The following is a 7556-nucleotide window of genomic DNA, read 5'->3' on the forward strand; positions in this document are numbered from 1 at the left end:
TAAAAGAGTGTATTTAAAAGCATATATATAATATTATTGGAACTAATATTAAAAATTAAAGTAGCAAAGATAATATAAAATCAACTTAAATTAAAAATGAGACTAAATTGAATTAAAAGCGAAGTTTTGGAGCAAATTTAAAAAAAAGAAAAGAAAAGGGCCTATTTAAATGCTGTGAAACAAGAGAGGGCCTAAAGTGCAATAATCCCTTTATAAAATGCACAAGATCAGCTAGGATTAAATTGAAAATTGTGACAAATTTTGGTGCCAAATTAAAATAAAAATAATTTAATTGCAAAGTAATAAAAGCGGAGGGGCTAAACGCAAAATAGCCCCTCCAATGAAAACACGCGATCCTCGGTTGGAGCGGGTTGGGTCATGGTCGGCAATGGGTTAAGAGCCAAAACGACGTCGTTTTGGGATTAGTGGCTTAAACCCAAAACGACGTCGTTTTGATGGGGCTATATAAGTCAAAATTCCTAAAAAAGAAACTCATTTTTCCCATTTCATAAAAAACAACTAACCCCTTTCTCTCAAACTCTCTCAAGGCCTTCTCCCTCCGATCAAACTCCGGCTCCGTCCGCCGCCATCCGCCGTCGCCGGCCACTGTCGCCGGCCACCGCACACTTCTTTTTTTAATACATGAATGAGAAGAGATGGATTCGAATAATAAAATAAAAAAGAAAAGAAAAAAAACCTTAAGCCGGTTTGCACTTCTTTTTTTTTTGATGGCTTTGTTATTATCTTTTTTTTTGTATTGCTTGCTGTTTTTTTCTAAAGAAAAATCTTCAGAGAGATTACACTTTTTTTTTCTTCAATCTCTTTTTTTTTAATCCCAAAAAAAAATCCACCCCCTTTTGCAGTATTCTTGTTTTTGTACCCAAAAATAATCCGGGATTTCAGGCTTTATAGCCGAAATACCATAGATTTGCTATTATCTATTTCCTTGTTTTCTTGCTTCTTTTCTGCCCCTTTTTTGTTTTTCTTCTTTTGGCTTTTGCAGGTGTAAGTGGAGCAAGTGGAGGTAGCTAGGTTTTTTTTTCTCTTTTTTTATTGAAAATTAGTTAACGTTGTGGGCTAATTGGGCTTTTAGGGTTTTAATATTTGGGCTGTAATTGGGTATTGTATTTATTTATTTGGTTTATTGGGCCCCGGGCAAAATTTGGGCCTTATAGCTGCCCCTCTTTGCTCATTGTCGTGTAACGAGAATGGAGCAAAGACTATAAAAAGGACCAAATTTGCCCGGTCTGGTTAAATCTCAAAATCTTGCTCCTCATCTTCCCTAAAGGTATTCTAATGTCTTCAGGAGTGTCAAATTTGCTATCTTCAACTTGCTTCTTGAAAACTCAGGAACACCGATCTGTTATTTTTTATCTGCTCTCTGCCACTACAGAGACGCCAAATCTGTTATCTTCGATCTGCTCTCCGCCGCTACAGAGACGCCAAATCAGTTATCTTTGATCTGCTCTCTACTGCTACAGAGACGCTAAATCTATTATTTTCGATTTGTTCTCCGTCGCTATAGAGATGCCAAATCATCTTCGATCTGCTCTCCGCCGCTACAGAGATGCCAAATCTGTTATCTTCGATCTGCTCTCCGCCACTACGGAGACGCCAAATCTGTTATCTTTAATCTACTCTCCGCCGCTACGGAGACGCCAAATCTGTTATCTTCGATCTGCTCTCCGCCGCTACAGAGACGCCAAATCTGTTATCTTCGATTTGCTCTCTGCCGCTACAGAGACGCCAAATCTGCTATCTTCAATCTGCTCTCCGCCGCTACAGAGACACCAAATCTGTTATTTTTGATCTGCTCTCCGTCGCTACAGAGATGCCAAATCATCTTCAATCTGCTCTCCGCCGCTACAGAGACGTCAAATCTGTTATCTTCGATCTGCTCTCTGCCGCTACAGAGATGGCAAATCTGTTATATTCGATCTGCTCTCCGCTGCTACAGAGACGCCAAATCTGTTATCTGTTTCAAGGAAGGTCAGATCTACTATGCTTTAGCATGTTACCCTACTGTTTAGAGGATAAAGGCACATCGATCTTCATTGTCCCTTGAAGGACTTAACTTGTATAATGCATATGAGTTCATGCCTAATGATTAGGATGCCATGACTCAAATGAGCCAAATGCTCCTAACTAAATGAATGATTACGAATGTATAAATATCATGAGAGTGGTTTCTTTTTAAATGTTTAAGGTATCATTGTTAATAGTTCATCCGGGTTCTATCATCGATGCACTATCGTGTCTTCCTGCTTAGTCGCTATCTTTGATAGAAGATTCAAAGAAATAGTCACAACTTGGACTATTCTTTCTCCAATGTTTCCCGCTTTTGAGTCCAGTTAATTACGCCTAGTGGCCCCGCTTGAGTCCTTGTATCTTGTTTAGAAACTTTCTAGAGTAATATCGTAACCTCTTTTATGTGAATGTTATAAGTCCAAAATCGTGATTTCAACAAAAAATGCTCGAAAGAGATTATCATAATGGACAAGATGGAATTTTATTGAGCAAAACTTGAAGTGAATACATTAAACAGACAACAAATCTGTAAGGCTCAAAATAAAATGAGAAAAAGGTGCCCCGGATATCGCAAAGACGAGCTTCACTATTCTAGTTTCTCAAAGGCTCATTCGAACCAAATGTGTGTTCAGGAGATCCCGCGTCTTTTGTTGATGCTCTAAGGTGTAACATTCTTCTGTCTTGCTAATTTCGGGAGGACAAGACTGTCATATACCCCATATTCAAAATTTGAACTGCCCGTTTTCGGGTTTTCAACTCAAAGGCCCTTTTGGTTCTAAAGTGCCCTTTGCGGGTTTTCACCTTTGCCTCTTTTTTTTTTTTTTGCGAATTCAGAGCGCCCTTTGTGGGTTTTCACTCTGGCCACCCTTTCTTCAGGTGAAATACTTCTTGACCGAATCCGAGTTTACAGGATTGGGCAAGTTTCTACCGTCCATCTCGGCTAGAATCAATGCTCCTCCAGAGAAAGCTTTCTTCACCACGTAAGGCCCTTCCCAATTAGGCATCCATTTCCCTCGAAAGTCCTTCTGTATGGAAATGATCTTTTTCAAAACCAGGTCTCCCTCGTGGAATTCTCTAGGGCGAACCTTTTTGTCATAAGCCTGCATCATTCGCTTTTGGTACATCTGACCATGATGGATAGCTCTTAACCTCTTTTCCTCAATTAGGTTCAATTGATCATATCGAGACTGGATCCATTCAGCTTCTTCTAACTTTAACTCTGATAACACTCGAAGAGACGGGATCTCGACTTCGATTGGCAACACCGCTTCCATTCCGTAGACCAAAGAGAAAGGGGTTGCCCTAGTTGAAGTTCTGACTGATGTTCGATAAGCAAAGAGGGCAAATGGTAACTTCTCATGCCAGTCTCTGTAGGTTTCGGTCATCTTCCCTATAATTTTCTTAATGTTTTTACTGGCCGCTTCCACTGCCCCATTCATCTTTGGGTGATATGGTGACGAGTTGTGATGTCTGATCTTGAATTGACTGCAGACTTCTGCTATCGTACTATTGTTCAAGTTTAATGCATTGTCAGATATAATCCTTTTTGGCATTCCATATCAACATATAATCTCCTTTTTCAGAAACTTGCTCACTGCCGACTTGGTCACACTAGCATACGAAGCGGCTTCTACCCATTTGGTGAAGTAGTTGATAATCGCGAAGATGAACCGATGCCTATTGGAAGCTTTCGGCAATATTGGTCCAATCACATCCATGCCCCACATAGAGAATGGCCATGGAGAAACCATGACATGCAGCAGTGAAGGAGGCACATGAATTTTGTCTCCGTAGATTTGACACTTATGACATCTCTTAGCGTAATTGACACAGTCTCCTTCCATGGTGGACCAATAGTACCCGAATCTCATAATTTGCCTGGCCATTGTAAAGCCATTAGCATGTGTCCCACAGAAGCCTTCATGGACTTCTTCCAAGATTTTCTTAGCCTCTACAGCATCTACACATCTTAGTAGCACTTGATCCTTTCTTCTTTTGTATAGGATATCTCCATCTAAGACATAGTCGATGGCCAATCTTCTTAGTGTTCTTTTGTAATTCTCGCTTGCCTGGTCCGGGTATTCACGATTCTTCATGTATTGCAATATATCGTGATACCAAGGGTGACCATTACTCTCTTCATCTTCTTCAATATTATAACAGTGGGCCGGAGTTTCATAAATGCTCATCCGGATGGGTTTGACATCTTCTTGTTTGTTCACCTTAATCATGGAGGCTAAGATAGCCAAAGCATCAGCCATCTGATTTTCGTCTCGTGGAAGGTAGTGGAAGGTAATGTCATCAAACTCTTTAACCAATTCTAGGACCAGCTTCCGATAATCGATTAACTTGGGGTCTCTGGTCTCCTATTCTCCCTTGAGTTGATAAATCACTAGTGCAGAATCTCCATACACCTCTAGTACTTTAATCTTACATTCTATAGCTGCACGGACTCCCATGATACACGCCTCGTATTCTGCCATGTTATTCGTACAATCAAAATCCAATTTACTAGTGAATAGAAAATGATCTCCATTTGGGGATACCAAGACGGCCCCAATTCTATTGCCCACAGCATTTGACGCCCCATCGAAGTTCAATTTCCAAGGAAGTTCTTCCAGGGCACCTTCTTCAATAGTAGCAACACACATTAGGTCTTCATTCGGGAAGTCAAAGTTCAAAAGCTCGTAGTCTTCCAAGGCTCTACTGGCAAGAAAATCTGCTATTGCACTTCCTTTTACTGCTTTCTGGTTCACATAGACTATGTCGAATTCAGAAAGTAGAATCTGCCATCGGGCCATCCTTCCATTCAAAGTTGTTGACTCCATCATGTACTTTAAGGGGTCTAATTTTGAGACAAGCCAAGTGGTGTGATATAACATATACTGCCTCAATCTTCGGGTTGTCCAAATTAGGGCACAACACAACTTCTCTATCGGCGGGTACCTTACCTCACATTCCGTGAACTTTTTACTAAGATAGTAAATAGCTTTTTCTTTCCTCCCCGACTCGTCATGCTGACCCAATATGCATCCCATAGAGTTCTCGAATACTGCCAAATATAGTATCAACGGCTTATCAGGGTTAGGTGGCATCAGCACCGAGGCGTTGGATAAATACTGTTTGACCTTGTCGAAAGCCCTTTGGCATTCTTCATTCCATTCACCTGGGTTATGTTTCTTGAGGAGGCAAAAGACAGGGTCACATTTCTCGGTCAGTTGTGAAATGAACCGAGCAATGTAATTTAATCTTCCTAAAAAGCCTCTAACTTCTTTCTGAGTGCGCGGCGGGGATAGCTCTTGTATGGCTTTAACTTTGTCTAGATCAATCTCGATCCCTTTCTCACTAACCACGAATCCGAGCAACTTTCTAGACTTGGCTCTAAAGGTACATTTGGCGGGGTTGAGTTTTAGCTGAAACTTCTTCAACCTCAAGAAAAATTTCCCCAGGACTTGTATATGCTCCTTCTCTGTTCGAGACTTAGCTATCATGTCATCAACATAGACCTCGATTTCTTTATGCATCATGTCGTGAAAAAGGGTTACCATGGCTCTTTGATAAGTTGCCCCCGCATTCTTCAGTCCAAACGGCATCACCTTGTAGCAGAACGTGCCCCACATAGTTACAAATGTGGTTTTCTCCATATCTTCAGGATGCATCTTAATCTGGTTATATCCCGAAAAATCGTCCATGAATGAAAACAGTGAGTGTCCCGCCGTGTTGCCCACTAGGGTGTCGATATGAGGTAGTGGGAAATTGTCTTTTGGGCTGGCTTTATTCAAATCTCTGTAGTCCACACACATTCGCACTTTTCCATCTTTCTTAGGGATAGGGACGATGTTGGCTACCCAATCTGAGTATTTTATCACCTTCAGGAATCCAGCATCAAACAGCCTCGTTCTTCGGAGTTTTTGCTGAACAGGCTTACACTCTTCTTTTCTGGGGAGTCGGAGCACCACGATGTCAGTGTCCAACCCGGGCATATCTTGGTATGACCATGCGAAGACATCTTTGAATTCTTGAAGTAATTCAATGAGGTCTCACTTCATCTTCGCGGTGATACATGTTCCGATCTTCACCTCTTGTCCTTCTCCTAAACTCACAATTTCAACTAATTCTTTGTGAGGTAGGATTTGTTTTTCGTCTTGTTCTACCATCTTCAACAAATCATGAGATAAGTTACAGCCTTGGTCATCTTCAAAATCCTGAGAATCATCCATACACACATCTTGCTCAAAAAGAAATTCTGAGTCGTTAGTAGTGTCACTCGTGTCATTAATATCTGAGGACCTGTTATGAGGACGAAGGCAGATACAAAGAATCAAAAGAATTCGAAACATTTATTTACGTGATATGATTATGAATGACGAATGAAAGAATATTTAGAAGAATGTTTCAAGAATAAAAGAATTCGAAAGTAATCATTTGTATGGTTATGAATAGAATTGAAAGGACGAGATAACATTTGCTCAAAAATAATAATAACCATGCATTTTATTGAAATGTCATTTTTAAACATCGGCCTATTTCATAAAAGATTCTTATTACTCCTAGGCCTAGAGTAATAAGTGTGTTTTGGACATTACTCTGAATCCATTCTAAAAGCTACAGGAATCTCTTCCGCAATCCAGTTGTCCAGAACACTTCCAGGCTTGCAGAGGCAAATGCCTGACAAATTCTCTCTTCCGGTCTCCTCTTCACATATGACGTTGATGTCCAAGCTTTCCAACCTTTCTTTTATAGCTCCCGTCATTGGTGTGTCTCTCTCAGGATGAATAATTCCCTCGGACACAAATGTTTTTGATATATGGGGGAATGTCATTGGTTCCCACTTGATTTCCTTCCCCGTTAATCGAGCTCTTCTTCTTTCTTGCTTCTTTTCCAGCTCCCTTCTCTTTTGTTTCGCATCCGGCTTAAATCCTAAACCGAAGCGGTCTCTCTTGTCTTTCGGCATTGACGTTTTAACCCTTCCTTGCAGATGTCTCCCAAGTCCCCTTCCGGGTAGGGCCCTTCTTCTGATCGTTAGCTGGAGGCTCATTCTCGTGGTTTTGGACAATTTTGGCACTAGAATTTTGCTTCCCTTGGTGATGAACATCACATTAACAAATTCCAAAAATCGAAATGAGCATTCGATTGCTTCGTCATCTATCTCCAAATAGGGTGCATTATTGCTCACAGTTGCAATAATATCCTCATCAGCCTTGATCGTTATCAATCTCCCTTCCGATACTAGCTTCAATTTCTGATACAACGAGGAAGGCACTGCCCCAGCCGAATATATCCAAGACCTTCCCAACAAGCAATTGTATGAGGGCTTGATGTCCATTACGAGGAAATCCACCTCATATGTGTTTGGCCCAATCTGAAGAGGTTCCTCGATTTTGCCCATCACCTTTCTCTCCGTGCCATCAAATGCTTTTACGATGTTCTGGCACTCCTTCATGTGAGAGCTGTCTATAGGTAATCTATTCAGCGTGGTCAAAGGCAGGACGTTAAAAGCCGATCCATTGTCAATCAGTACGCCTGGC

Source organism: Gossypium arboreum, chromosome 7 (genome assembly GCF_025698485.1).
Source record: "Gossypium arboreum isolate Shixiya-1 chromosome 7, ASM2569848v2, whole genome shotgun sequence".
Taxonomy (NCBI): Eukaryota; Viridiplantae; Streptophyta; class Magnoliopsida; order Malvales; family Malvaceae; genus Gossypium; species Gossypium arboreum.